The sequence below is a fragment of the Phacochoerus africanus genome, chromosome 1 (genome assembly GCF_016906955.1).
Source record: "Phacochoerus africanus isolate WHEZ1 chromosome 1, ROS_Pafr_v1, whole genome shotgun sequence".
Lineage (NCBI taxonomy): Eukaryota > Metazoa > Chordata > Mammalia > Artiodactyla > Suidae > Phacochoerus > Phacochoerus africanus.
The window spans coordinates 282,932,663-282,946,427 of record NC_062544.1 but is presented as its reverse complement, the minus strand read 5'-3'; the positions used below and the strand labels follow the sequence as shown (position 1 = coordinate 282,946,427).

The 13,765-nt window shown below is 47.1% G+C and overlaps 1 non-coding gene across 1 annotated transcript; it reads right to left on the bottom strand.

Moving 5' to 3' along the window:
* Positions 1-13,058: 13,058 nt before the first annotated feature.
* LOC125114361 (small nucleolar RNA SNORA70) lies at positions 13,059-13,192 on the bottom strand. Its single transcript, XR_007131774.1, has one exon. It is a non-coding gene; the product is annotated as a small nucleolar RNA SNORA70 (small nucleolar RNA).
* Between the last annotated feature and the right edge of the window lie 573 nt (positions 13,193-13,765).

The window sequence follows — 13,765 nt, the reverse complement described above, 5'->3', positions numbered from 1 at the left end:
AGTAGACTGAATCATTTCCATGGAAAGGTTTCTTGGCCAGTAGGTGATGTGGAGCCGACTGAAAGAGAAGGCAGTCTTGGAGCCTGGTTCTCTTCCATAGCCTCCTTCGTCCAGCTGGGCTAACCAAAGCTGTAGCCAGACTACTGGCTCCTGTGCTCGCTAGAGGTTTAAAAGACTTGAAAGTAAAACCACCTGGTGAAAAGCATGGCAGACCCTCCTGGCTCCACTCCCACCCCGACTCTGCCTTCAGGCCCAGGGGGAAAGTACGGCCAGCTCCCCACCCCTGCCTCACCCCACCGCAGTACACATCCCCCAGGAGAAGGAGCATGGATTCCTAGTGAGGCAAAAATTTGACAAAAACCCTGGGTATTCGCCTTGACTGTGCAGCAGTGGGGGAGATGACCAACAGCAAGGGGCCTGCAAAGGCAACTCAGAACACTCAGCTCTCTCCTATTGCACCCTTTGGGCACTAAAAATTAGCAGCTGAATTTGTCTATTAATACATGGAAGGAAAGTGTCAAAATCAGAACATCTCAGTATGAATCAATATATATCTGGGAATTCCCCTTGTGGCACAGCGGAAATGAATCTGACTAGGAACCATGAGGTTGTGGGTTCGATCCCTGTGCATGCCATAGGCGTGGTCAAAAAAAAAAATCTATCCCATAATGTTACAACTGGATTCTAGTCCAGAGAAAGACTGGAAGAAAATACAAACACCATTGGGGGTACGTCATCTAATTTCTTGTTCAGAACAGGCAAACCTCTGACATAACATAAAAATTCCTCTTCATAGGACTTCAGAGAATGGGCTTAGCAATCTGTATATCAGTGGCTCTTGTGTTAAATGTAAATCAATCCCAACTGAGACTGGAGAAATGAGTTCTCTGATAGAGACCAAATCTCTGCAGAGACTCAAAGGAATGTCAGCAGGGATCAGAGACAAGTGCAGAACTGAGTGGGTCACCCACAGGAGGCAGAGTCTTCTCTGGACACAGACCCAGAAGGCGATACTGAAATGCAAGGTGAAAGCGAGATTGCCCCAGAATTCCAGATTGTGTAACATGAGCTGTTTTTCTCTTTTTCTTGTTAAACTTGTTTAATTGTTTTTTTAAAAAAGCATTTATGCACAATTTTTAAAGCAAATGTGGAATTATCTTTAAAGGCAGGGAAGTTAATGTTGCTAGATGGTAATCAAGAGCACTGTGAATGTACAAAATGCCACTGGACTGTATGCTTTACCTTGGTTCGTTGCATGTCATGTGAATTTCACCTCAATTTACAAAAAACTTGGTAGGTTAAAAATCAATCTTCTCATTGTTTTTGTTTTGTTTTGTTTTGTATTTTTAGGGCCTCACCCAAGGCATATGGAGGTTCCCAGGCTAGGGGTCCAATCGGAGCTGTAGCCACTGGCCTACACCACAGCCACAGCAACGTGGGATCCAAGTTGTGTCTGAGACCTATATCATAGCTCATGGCAACCATGGATCCTTAACCCACTGAGTGAGGCCAGGGACTGAACCTGCATCCTCATGGATGCTAGTCAGATTCGTTGCCACTGAGCCATGACGGGAACTCCATTGTAGGAGGAGAACTCCATTGTCCAATCTTCTCACTGTTATTAGTGCAATACATTTCATTTAGACCTCAAATTTTCACAGGCTTTTACTATGTCCAGAAATCTGTTTCTAAATAAAGCTATTGTTAGATTTTCTTTTTTTAAAAATTATTTTAGGAGTTCCTGTTGTGGCTCAGCAGGTTAAGAACTCGACATAGTGTCCATGAGGATGCAGGTTCTATCCCTGGCGTCACTCAGTGGATTAAGGATCCGGCCTTGCCGTGAGCTGTGGTGTAGGTTGCAGACATGGTTTGGATCTGGCATTTTTGTGTCTGTGGTGTAGGCTGGCAGCTGCAGCTCTGATTCAACCCCTCACCTGGGAACTTCCATATGCCACAATGGAAGGGGTGGCCTTAAAAAATAAAAATAAAAGTAAAATAATTTCAAACTGAGAAAGGTTACAAAAAATAAAAATGGTGTCAAGAATACCCAATACCCTTTATTTATATTCACCTACTTTAACATTCTAGCCCATTTGCTTTATCTCTTTCAATATATCATGAGGAATATTCTTTTTGTTGCTGTTGTTGTTGCTTTTTAGGGCTGCACCCACACCTTATGGACGTTCCCAGGCTAGGGGTCAAATCAGAGCTGCAGCTGCCGGCCACAGCCACATCAGATCTGAGCCACATCTGCAACCAACACCACAGCTCACGGCAACACCAGATCCTTAACCCACTGAGTGAGGCCAAGGATCAAACGTGCAACCACATGGTTCCCAGTCAGATTCATTTCCGCTGTGCCATGAAGGAAATTGCAGGAAAAATATTCTTTTACATAATCACAGTACATTTATCAATTTCCGTGAAGTTAACATTGATCCAACACTTTTCTCTACTCTGCCATTTGCGTTCCAGTTTTGTCTGTTGACCAAATAATGTCCTCTGTTAACATTTTCCCACCAGTACAAGATCTAGTCCAAGGTTAGGCACTGCATTTCATTACCATGTCTCCTTGACTTCCTGCAATCTGGAACATTTCCATAGCCTCGCTTTGTCTTTTATTACATTGACAGTTCAGAAGAATTTAAGTCCAGTTCCCCTACATCCTTGCCAACACTTGGCATGGTCAGACTTTTTTTTTTAATCACTGTGTCACTATTTACTTATTTATTCACTTATAATTACTTCTTTATAGAAGAAACACTTATTTTTTAACTCCTAATTTGTTTTCCTTTTTGTAAAAAGTTTTATACTAGTTGATATACAATGTTTTGTCAGCTTCTGCAGTACAGCAAAGTGACCCAGTCACTTTTTTTTTCTCATACTATCATCTTTCATGGTCTATTCCAAGAGATTGGATATAGTTCCCTGTGCTATGCAGTGGGGCCTCTTTGCTTAGCCATTCTAAATGCAATAGTTTGCATCTATTAACCCCAAACTCCCCATCCATCCCACGTCCTCCCCCCTCCCGGCAATCACAAGTCTGCTCTCTCTGTCTGAGAGTCTGTTTCTGTTCTACAGATAGATTCATCTGTGCCATAGTTCAGATTCCACATATAGGTGGTATCACACAGTATTTGTCTTTCTCTTTCTGACTTCACTTCGGGAGAGAATCTCTAGTCGCATCCACATTGCTGCAAATGGCATTATTTTGTTCTTTTTTATGGCTGAGTAGTATTCCACTGTTGGCATGGTAAATCTTTTCAATTGTAGTCATTCTAATAGGTGTATAGTTGTACCACATAATAGTTTTTTGGGCTATATTTGCATTTCCCTAATGACTACTGATATTGAGCAGGTTTTCATGTGCTTATTTGTCATTCCTGTATCTTCCTTGATGAAATATCTGTTCAAATATTTTGGCCTCTTTTTTTACTGGGTTATTTTCTTGGTTTAAAGTTTTGAGTTCATTCTGGATACAAGTCATTTATCTGCTATATCCTTTGCAAATATTTTTTCCCAATCTGTGGCTTAGCTTTTCATTCTCTTAAGGAACAGATGAATTTAAACTATAGTATCAGAAAGTTGATCTCCCTGGAGCTGAGGATGTGTTCAAGACTGGCTGAGGAGTTCCCGTCTTGCTGCAGTGGAAACAAATCTGACTAGGAACCATGAGGTTGCAAGTTCGATCCCTGGCCTTGCTCAGTGGGTTAAGGATCCGGCATTGCCATGAGCTGTGGTGTAGGTCGCAGACATGGCTCCAATCTGGTGTTGCTGTGGCTCTGGTGTAGACGAGCAGCAACAGCTTCGATTGGACCCCTAACCTGGGAACCTCCATATGCCGAAAGTGCAGCCCTAAAAAGACAAAAGACAAAAAAAATAAATAAATAGATAAAAAAAGACTGGCTGAGGAGTTCCCGTCGTGGCGCAGTGGTTAACAAATCCGACTAGGAACCATGAGGTTACGGGTTCGGTCCCTGCCCTTGCTCAGTGGGTTAACGATCCGGTGTTGCCGTGAGCTGTGGTGTAGGTTGCAGACGCAGCTCGGATCCTGCGTTGCTGTGGCTCTGGTGTAGGCCGGTGGCTACAGCTCCGATTCAACCCCTAGCCTGGGAACCTCCATATGCCGCGGGAGCGGCCCACAGAAATAGCAAAAAGACAAAAAAAAAAAAAGACTGGCTGAAAATGGACAGGAGGGTTTTTTTTTTTTTTTTCCAGGTGGTTTACAGGTTGTAAAACTGGATTGTGGGAGTTCCTGCTGTGGCATAAAGGGATCAGAGGCATCTCTGAAGCACTGGGATGCAGATTCGATCCCCAGACAGCAGACAGCGCAGTGCATTAAGAATCCTGTGTTGCTGCAGCTGTGGTGTAGGTCACAGCTGCAGCTCAGATCTGATCCCTGGCCCGATAACTCCATATGCTGTGGTGCAGCCAAAAAAGGGGAAAAAAGCCAAGAAAACAAAATGGGATTATAGTGATAACTGCACAACTGCATAGATTCACTGAGTCATTGAATTTTACACTTAAAGTGAGTTTTATGCAATTTTTTAAACTACAATTCAAAAATTTTTTAAATGTTAAAGTTATTAAAGGCTTCTGTGTGTCGGATACTTTACTAACTGCAGGGTATAATATAATGATGAAACAAAAGTCCCCAGTCCGAGTTCCCATCATGGCGCAGTGGAAACAAGTCCAACTAGGAACCACGAAGTTGCAGGTTCCATTCCTGGCCTTGCTCAGTGGGCTAAGGATCCAGCGTTGCCGTGAGCTGTGGTGTAGGTCACAGATGCAGCACGGATCTGGTGTTGCTGTGGCTCTGGTGTAGGCTGGCAGCAACAGCTCCAATTAGACCCCTAGCCTGGGAACCTCCATACGCCGTGGGTGCTGCCCTCAAAAGACAAAAAGACAAAAAAAAAAAAAAAGAAAGAAAGAAAAGAAAAAGAAAAAGGGGAGTTCCCGTCATGGCGCAGTGGTTAACAAATCCGACTAGGAACCATGAGGTTGCGGGTTCGGTCCCTGCCCTTGCTCAGTGGGTTAATGATCCAGGGTTGCCATGAGCTGTGGTGTAGGTCACAGACGCTGCTCGGATCCCATGTTGCTGTGGCTGTGGTGTAGGTCGGCAGCCGTAGCTCCGATTCGACCCCTAGCCTGGGAACTTCCATATACCTCAGGTGAGGCCCTAAATAGAAAAAGGAAAAAACAAAAAATAACAACAACAAAAAAACAAAGAACATGGGATTTCCTCCATGGCTCAGTAGGTTAAAGACCCAGCATTGCCACCGTTGCAGCACATGTTGTTGCAGGTGTGGGTTCAATCCCTGGCTGGACACATCCACATGTTTCGGGTGTGGCCAAAAAGAAAAAAAAATTTTCAAAAACATAGTGTAAGATGCTCTTAAGTACAGGGAGATTTGATCTAATATGGGGTTTGAGCATACAAAGACTAAAGAAGGACTTAATAGACTTCATTTTTTTCATCTCATGCCCATGGGATAATACACTAGGTTGATTAACGGGTCTGTGTTAGAAATTCCCAAAGAAAAAGAGAAAAGGGCAGCTGTCTGATCCCCCCACAGTTGTGAGCTCACTAGCACTACACCAGAAGAGGCAATTTTTAGAGTTCCCGACGTGGCGTAGTGGGTTAAGAACATGACTGCAGTGGCTCAGGTTACTGCGGATGTGGAGGTTCAATCCCCAGCCTGGCACAATGGGTTAAAGATCTGGCTTTGTCACAGGGGCAGCACAGGGCTAAGCTGCAGCTTGGATTCAGTCCTTAGCCTGGGAACTTCCATTTGCCATGGATGCAGGCATTAAAAAAAAAAAAAATAGGGGAGTTCCCGTCGTGGCGCAGTGGTTAACGAATCCGACTAGGAACCATGAGGTTGCGGGTTCGGTCCCTGCCCTTGCTCAGTGGGTTAACGATCCGGCGTTGCCGTGAGCTGTGGTGTAGGTTGCAGACGCGGCTCGGATCCCGCGTTGCTGTGGCTCTGGCGTAGGCCAGTGGCTACAGCTCCGATTAGACCCCTAGCCTGGGAACCTCCATATGCCGCAGGTGCGGCCCAAGAAACAGCAACAACAACAACAACAACAACAAAGACAAAAGACAAAAAAAAAGTGATAATTCTCTTTTCCCTTAGGTTGGCTCCGAGGTGCGAGGTGGAATGTCCCACATCAAGTTTCACCAAGACTTTGAGGGTTTACAAGACAAGCACACAAGTAACCTCGACGAGTCTGTAAGTCTGAGATGACTCATTCCGCTTAGGACTGTTAATGGCAACAATAACTTTGCTGGCCCAGCTGACGGGATAGGTACCTTTTGGTGATAGCAAATCTCTGTTTAGATCAAACCTAAATTTACGGTATTTCATACACAGAGTGATAGGCTGAGCTGATCACATAGCCGAGTGCCACTGAAAGGAGCAAAGAGCATTGTGTGACATGCGCATGTGGTCAATACAGGCGACAGGAAGATGATGGCAAATGATGTGACCATAAAGATCATAAGTCACAAAATAAAACTGGATTATAGTTAGGCTCAAAGAGCAGGAGGCAATATCTAAGACATCTTTTTTTTTTTCCAGCTATACTGGATCTGGTTTCTCTGAATGGAAAGGAAACTGAGAAGCTATTCAGATGAGAACTGCATTCTGTGTCACTTAACTATAATGAAATGTCACATTATGGTCTCTCTCTTCCCATTTTTTCCTCAATGAAAATTACACCAAAGGGACCCTTCATACATTACAAAGCATCAGTTACAATCTAAGAAAGGATTCAGAAAGAAACCTTTTTCTATTTGAAAATTTTAAAGTAGCATTAAGAAAACATTTGAGGAGTTCCCATTGTGGCGCAGTGGAAACGAATCCGACGGGTACCCATGAGGATGTGGGTTCAACCCCTGGCCTCACTCAGTGGGTTAAGGATCCAGTGTGGCTGTGAGCTGAGGTGTAGGCTGCAGATGTGGCTCAGATCCCGAGTTGCTGTGGCTGTGGTATAGGCCAGCAGCTGCAGCTCTGATTCGACTTCTAGCCTGGGAACCTCTATAATGCCATGGGTGTGGCCCTAAAAAGACAAACAAACAAACAAAAAAACCCATTTGTTTCTTCCCCTCCTCCCCTTTTATTTAGTTATTTAGTTAGGCTGCACCTGCAGCATGCAGAAGTTCCCAGGGCCAGGGGTGGAACCTGAGCCACAGCAGTGACCTGAGCCACAGCAGTGGAAACACAGGATCCTTAACCCATTCTTTTCTGTTAATGGTTATTCTGGCCAACACTCCAAATCACAGACAGATGTGAGGCAACATCTCACCAAACCTGAGACAGCTTCCTCATGTAGGTTTACGACTGGGGCAACCCTCAAACCGTGTCAGCGGAACACGTCTACACCATTGCCTCTGCTTTTACAGTTCACACAAGCTGAGTAAAACGGAACACTGCCATGAGATTTCAAGAGTCAGGTGGAACACGTGCTCCTTCACAATGGAGTAGAGGGTTTTCTGCTCAAGCCTCAACATGACAAAGTGGCTGCCTATTCGAAGCCACAGAAGCCAAGCAACCTGGAAGAGATGCACGGAGTGTTCCTGCCGTAGGTGGGATGTTTGTGCACCTCAAAAATCCAAAAGTTGAAACCCAGTCCTCAGGGTGATGGTGTTAGGAGGTGAGGCCTCTTGAGAGGTGATTAGGTCATCAGGCCATCAGGCGTGGGGCCCTCATGATTGGAATGAGCGCTCTTGTGAAGAAGACCCCAGGGAGGAGTTCCAGTCATAGCTCAGTGGTTAAAAACACCTGACTAGTGTCCACGAGGATGCAGTTCGATACCTGGCCTCGCTCAGTGGGTTAAGGATCTGGTGTTGCCTTGAGCTGTGGTGTAGGTCGAAGACACAGCTCAGATCCTATGTTGCTGTGCCTGTGGTGTAGGCCGCCAGCTGTAGCTCTGATTCGACTCCCAGCCTGGGAACCTCCATATACCATGAGTGCGGCCTTAAAAAGCAAAAAAAAAAAACAAAACAAAAAAAAAAAAAACCAAAAAACCCAGGGAGCTGTCTTCCCCCTTCTACCACCTGAGGACACAGCTGGAAGACACTCTCTATGAACTAAGAAGCAGGTTATCACCTGACAGAGACTCTGCCAGCACCTTGATCTTGGGCTTTAAAAAACCTCCAGAATGCTGAGAAATACATTTCTGTTGTTTAAAAGCCACCAGTCTATGGCATTTTTGTTATAGCAGCTGGAAGAGATTAAGACACTTCCTTTCCATATTTGGAAAGCCAGACTTCACTGGGGAGTAGGAAAGATTAATGTGACCAATTTCCAGCTGGCTTTGTGTTCTTCTAAAATAACAATCAGGGAGTTCCCATCGTGGCTCAGTGGTTAACAAATCCGACTAGGAACCATGAGATTGCGGGTTCAATCCCTGGCCTCGCTCAGCGGGTTAAGGATCCAGCGTTGCCGTGAGCTGTGATGTAGGTCACAGACGTGGCTTGGATCCCACGTTGCTGTAGCTCTGGTGTAGGCCGGTGGCTACAGCTCCGATTGGACCCCTAGCCTGGGAATCTCCATATGCCGTGAGAAGCGGCCCTAGAAAAGGCAAAAAGACAATAAATAAATAAATAAATAAATAAAAATAAAATAACAGTCAGTACTATAGGACTACTAGAAAGGAAAGCTCATCCCAAAATAATCCAGATGACCTTACCTAGTAACAAGTATTTCTAGTGTCACGTATGCACAAAGTCTGCAGGCAAGCCAGAAACATACACTGCACGGCTAGGTCTCTGCCTGGTGGTCACCCTTGGGCTCTTTGTGTTCGGGCCTTTCCTGCCAGCTCTTTCAGCAGCATGGTCCTCGAGGGCTCCTGTTCCCAGGGCCTGTATCTCTGCCCTTGCCTGTATCTCTAGCATCTCATCCTTCCAGAGCAGCTTGGAAATCCAGCAACGTGGTGAATAGCGGGCATTCAAGTATTCTGACCATCACCTTCCCTTGTGCCTTCTCTTGCTCACAGGCTTGCCTCACACCCACCCTGGTTTATTTCCATCTTCACCACGTGGACAAACTGGCCCAGAGACTGGGCTTCTCAGGACACAAGACAGGACAGCACAGCACAGTGGGGTCGGGAGCTGTTTTTTCCACTCTCGCCTTCCCTCCTAACTGATAGCCTGCATCTGCTTTCCTCCCTTCTGCTCACTGAAACTGCTCCATCTGTACAACTGGTGACATCCTCAGTTGGCAGCGTGGGAGACACTTTCCAATTCCTGTCTGAGGGTCCCCATCCCGTGGTTCCAGCCTTCACAGCACAGCTCTTCTCTCAGCTACATCCTTCTGCGAATGCCAGACCTGTAGCTTCAACAGCCTGCGGGACACTGGACCTTCCCCAAGCCCTTGAAACTCAGCGTGTCAATACCACACCCACCTGCTTCCCCTCACACCCCGTGTCCCCAACACCCCTATGTCCCCCATCCACACAGCCAGCCCGGCCCCCTCTTTGTCTTTCCTCAGAGCCACGATTTTGTTCAGGCCTCCCACTCCCTCCGATCCTGGCCCTCCCCCCAACTCCAGGGCTGCGCTTGATTTGGTCCAAGAGGATCCCACCCCTCCCTTGCCCGTGACCCAAGTCTGACCATAACACACGCAGTCGAGCGAGGGCTTCTGGGAAGAGACTTTTCTCTTCCTGGACCCTGGAAATCTGATGTGACATCTGGAACTGCACTTCCAGACTGAGGATGACACCAACTCAGAAGGAGGAACAAAAACAGGCAGAGAAGAACCGGAGACTGTGATAACACAGGACGCGGCCGACCACGTCCAGTCTGGAACATTCGGTGCTGGGAGAGAAGCCATTTTCTTAATATTTACATCGGTGGGGTTTCTGTTACTCCCAGCCAAAAAGTCTCTCTTCTCTCCTTCGCATCCAGTTCACTGAGGCCTCCTGTCAGTTCTCCCCGTCAAAATGCATCCCACCGTCTCTCCACCTGACACATCATCCCGCCACTGACCTCCACCCCCACAGGGCTGCCTCGACAGCTCGAAAACGTCTCCCCCGCTCTCCTGCGCCCCCTACCGGCGACCAGGCCTCACATCCCAACGTCCCAGCCAGACCTCCGCTGGGAGTTCCCGTCGATGACATCAGTCCCATGCCAGCCGCTCAGCCGTGCCCTCAACATCCTGGCCACTGCATTCCTCTCTAACAACGGACCTCCCTCCCTCCCTCCAGTACACCGGTGTTGGTAGGAGCTGTGTCTGTCCAGAGGCTTCTCCCCAGATCTCCCGAGAGGCGAAGGTCAACTCACCCTTCCCTTCCCTGCGGCCCTCTCCGAATATCCCATCTACAGCAGCCCCATTCAGCGTGCTTCGAGCATGTTCTGTGTTATGACCCTTTTCCTTCAAGACTCTGTCACCTTGTCAAGGCATCTGGTTACCTTTTATTTTTCTTCTTTTTACAGCTGCACCTGAGGCACGTGGAAGTTCCTGGGCCAGCGGTCCAATCAGAGCTGTAGCTGAGGTCTACACCACAGCCACGACAGCACCGGGATCTGAGCCACATCTGCAGCCTATGCCACGGCTTGCAGAAACGCCAGAGCCTTAACCACTGTGCCCTTCCAGGGATTGAACCTGCATCCCAGGGCTCGCGATATGCCGCCAATTCCCTTGCACCACAGGGGAGCGCCAAGATTCCCACTTTGGAACATGCCCTGCCTATTTTTTGTGCCTATGATGGTGTGTATTTAAGTTTGATACCAAGCGGGGCCAGCTTTCCACGGTCTTACAGGTAATCATAAAAGCACAGAGATGGTTTTTAATTAATAAATAATGGCTCTATATCACAAGGAACCTGTCACACTGCCAAGGGCCAAATGAATAATGGCTTGTTAACTGCACCCATAAAGTACCAGAACAATCTCTGAAGAGATCATATGCACCATACACCACATGCACGCAGCAATTTGCTTTTAGCAAAACTCATTCCTGGAGTTCCTGTCGTGGCTCAGCGGTTAATCAATCCGACTAGGAACCATGAGGTTGTGGGTTCGGTCCCTGCCCTTGCTCAGTGGGTCAAGGATCTGGCGTTGCCGTGAGCTGTGGTGTAGGTTGCAGACGCGGCTCGGAACCCGAGTTGCTGTGGCTCTGGTGTAGGCCGGCGGCCACAGCTCCGATTCGACCCCTAGTCTGGGAATCTCCATATGCCGAGGTAGCAGCCCTAGAAAAGGCAAAAAGACAAATAAATAAATAAATAAATAAATAAATAAATAAAACTTATGGTTACCAAAGGGGAAACATGGGGGGGGGTGACTAAATTAGGAGGTTAGGATTAACATATACACACTACTGTATATAAAATAAATAACAAAGACCTACCCTATAGCACAGGGAAATCTACTCAGTACTCTGTAATAACCTGTATAGTAAAAGAATCTGAAAAAAGAATGGATATATGTATGACAGATTCACTTTGCTGTACTTGAAACGTGCACAATATTGCAAATCAACTATACTTCAATATAACTTTTTTTTTGTTTTTTTCAGGGCCACACATGCAGCTTATTTAAGTTCCCAAGCAAGGGGTCAAGTTGGAGCAGCAGCTGTCGGCCTACAGCACGGCCATGGCAATGCTGCATCCAAGCCGCATCTGTGACCTACACTGCAGCTTGTGGCAACACCTGATCCTTAACCCACTGAGGGAAGCCAGGGATTGAACCCGCATCTTCATGGATACTAGTCGGGCTCTTAAACTACTGAGAAGAACAGCAGTTTAAAAGGAACAGGAACTCCCCCAATATAATTATTTTAATAGGAAAAAAAAACTGAAATAGAAGACGGCCAGCTCCCTAAAGTCCTCTACTGCTCTCTTCCAATCACGAGCCCCCCCCCCCATCGCCCACTACCGTACTGACATCTGACACACTAGCTTCCATTCACCTGCTCTCTAAAGTGTACAAATGAGGAGTTCCCGTTGTGGCTCAGTGGTTATCTAATCCGACTAGGAACCATGAGGTTGTGGGCTCGATCCCCTGCCTTGCTCAGTGGGTTAAGGCGGCTACAGCTCCGATTAGACCCCTAGCCTGGGAACCTCTCCATATGCCGTGGGTGCGGCTCTAGGAAAGACAAAAAGACAAAATAAATAAATAAATAAATAAATAAAAATAAAAAATGGAATGTACAAATGAGATCACACAGCGTTGGGTACTGACGCCTTTCTTGCAACATTGTGCTGGTGAGGGCACATCTTATGTGGAATTTCAGACAGGTCTTTCTTTTTTCTTTTTTTGTCTTCTTATAGGCCTGCACCCACGGCATATGGAAGTTCCCAGGCTAGGGGTCGAATCGGGGCTGCAGCTGCCGGCCTACACCAGAGCCACAGCAACACGGGATCCAAGCCACACCTTCGACCTACACCACAGCTCACGGCTCCTTAATCCACTGAGTGAGGCCAGGAATCAGACATGCATCCTCACGGAGCCTGGTCAGGTTCATTTCCACTGAGCCATGATGGGAACTCCCAACAGCTATTTCTCATTGCTGATAGCTTTCCATTTATCCATTCTCCTGATGGTGGGCATTTCAGTTGCTGCCCATTTGGGCCTGTTAAATAGTTCAGCTGTGAATATTCTACTTCATGTCTTCTGGTGAACAGGGGTAAGCTCTTTTTTTTTGACAGGAAAGTAGGATTTATTGTTGTGCCTGAGTCAAGAGGGGACAGCGCCAAGGCTCTCATGAGTGGAGGGCCTGTCATTTGTCCAGAGGGCCACAATCAGGGATGTATTTGACCCCACAGCCACCGGGGATGAGCTGCTTTTCTGCCACTATGTTTTCAAATTCATCCACATTACATAATCTCCACTTCTTGGAGGTACAGATCTTCTGGCAGCCAGGGAACTTGAACCTGGCTCTGTGCTGGGCCTCGGTCACATGCTCCTTGTTCTGCTGCTGGGTGCAGGTGGCCATGATGACTGGGCCCGGGTGTTCTCTGGCCACTGGGCCCTGGGGCTTTCGAAAAGGCACCGGCATACCCATCTGGAACCCGGACTGGGGACAGCATGCCAGACAGGAACGTCCACTGGAAAGGACTTTCTCCAAGATCCCCTAGGGCAACCCACAGAGGCAACAGGGTACACATGCTACTAAGGAGGCTGCTGTTTGCAGCCATCCACACGGGGCCCCCATGGGGAAAAGGGCACAGCCAGCTTCACTGGCTGCAACAGATGTATTTTTGTTGGGTATGTTTCTAGGAGCGGAATTACTGAGTCACAGAGTGTCTGTTTAGCATTAAAACACACTGCTGGTTTTCCTGCTGCATTCTGGTTGCTCCAACTGGCTTGTGCTGGCAACTGTAAAAAAAAAAAAAAAAAATCTCAAGCAAAGCAAGTATCTGCAGGTCACCAGTTTGTTACCTCTGGCCTAGCGAATCCCTGATTCTTATAGGAAAAGGATCTTCAGGGGGTCATTTCGGATTTCAGCTCATCATTTCTTGGATGAGGACTTGCAGTGCCTCCCACTCCTCGGCTAATGGCCAAAGTCCTTAGCCCAGCATCAGATGCTTTCTGCAGGCTGCCTTATTTTTCTGCCTCTTTTCTCTAATCTTCACTGCCCACTGTCCACATGCCCATCCCTGGCACTCTGAGGGCCCTGCAGGGTTCTGCCAAGTCTGCATGTCTTGGGATGTGCTTTCCGCCTGCCTGAGGCTTCCCCTCTGCTTTTACCAGGTCAGGCCAATTTGTGTAGTTTCTCTCTCTACTAAACTACCACCTGGAGTCCTTGGGTAAGTGTCCTAT